This window comes from Cornus florida, unplaced genomic scaffold (assembly GCF_030987335.1).
Source record: "Cornus florida cultivar Cherokee Brave unplaced genomic scaffold, ASM3098733v1 CherokeeBrave_3.0.0_Hap2_Chr07, whole genome shotgun sequence".
NCBI lineage: Eukaryota > Viridiplantae > Streptophyta > Magnoliopsida > Cornales > Cornaceae > Cornus > Cornus florida.
In genome coordinates this window covers 22037151-22038478 of record NW_026775577.1, presented here as the reverse complement: position 1 = coordinate 22038478, position 1328 = coordinate 22037151, and the positions used below count along the sequence as shown (strand labels likewise).

The window sequence follows — 1328 nt, the reverse complement described above, 5'->3', positions numbered from 1 at the left end:
CATTTTAAAAAACAAATAAAAAAATAAAAAAATGACCCTAGAGTGCATGGTTATAGTTGGGTTCATCTGAAGCCCAGACGGTAAACTTGGGCCAAACCTACACTTATATAGATAGGTTCAATTCTCAATTATTTGAAGCCTAACCCAAATCTGTGAGTTTTCCTACTTCAATCATACGTAGTTCTCTTGTCTAACCCAAAATTTCAACCGAAAAAATCGACCGTCTTCTGCGATCCAAACCGCGAATCCTACTGTTTGTTTGCTTCTTCTTCGATGATCTGACAACTACATAGTCGCTTATTATTTGCTTTGCAAGTTATAGTCCCATAATGCACACCAGGTATTTGATATTTTGATTACTCAGACTACAACTTTATAATGTTATATACTTCAGCTTTATCATCTTTCTTTCTCTCCTTAATTATTGAAAGACTTGGTGTGTATTCAACTTTATAATGTTCTTTCTTTTCCTATTTAATAGATTTTAGCAATTTTGGAAAGGAAGTAGAAAGTTTTCACAAAGCAAAAACAAAGAACATTGTATTTAAATAGCATATATATATCAATCCTATTATGGATATTGACAACCAAAAAAAAATTAAGAAAAAAAAATCATGTGTAATCCATAGCTGCTTCATGTTTCACTTAAACGCCCATGCATTCTCCTTGTGTTGCTCTTCTTCTTCTTCCGGAGTATAGTCATTCTTGATGTTAAAAGTCTTGCGAACCTCCTCTAGAGTCATGTCTTTTATCATATCCGCCACAGTTTGGGTAGTCAGATCTAACAAGCTCTTGATGTCCAAATAGTTTGCACCCAAGATGAGGTCGAAGAGGGAGGCTTAGTCAACGGCTTTGATAAAGTCGGCGTCAAAGGTTTTGAGAGCATCGTCGAAAGTCTTGTCTTCGGACTTGGGGGTCTCGATGTGCTTCCTGCAATACTCGATGATCATGGACAAGATCTTGTTGTTTACGTTCGGCAGAGGAATGATGGAATCGGCGCAATCATCTTCAATCGTGTGCTTGATGGTCTGCGACTCCAACGCCACCGCCTCTTCCACCTCAAAGGTCTCACCATCTAAAGTTCTCAACATAACCATCTTTGAAGCCGACACGATTATGCCTCTCAAAGCCAAAAACCAAATCCCTGAAAGAGATTTTGTGAGATATAAGGAGCAAAAGCTCAAAACGAGAAAATTGCAGAACAATAGGAATAATGAAACATCTATTTATAATAAGGTGCCCTTACACCATAAAGACTAAGGAAACCTAATACCATTAGGAAACTAACAGAATAAGAAAACTTAAAAATATAACAAATCCTATCAACA

At 36.7% G+C, this 1328-nt stretch overlaps 1 pseudogene; it reads right to left on the bottom strand.

Moving 5' to 3' along the window:
• Nucleotides 1-429: 429 nt before the first annotated feature.
• On the bottom strand, nucleotides 430-1109 carry LOC132267568 (SKP1-like protein 1; annotated as a pseudogene).
• Nucleotides 1110-1328: the final 219 nt, after the last annotated feature.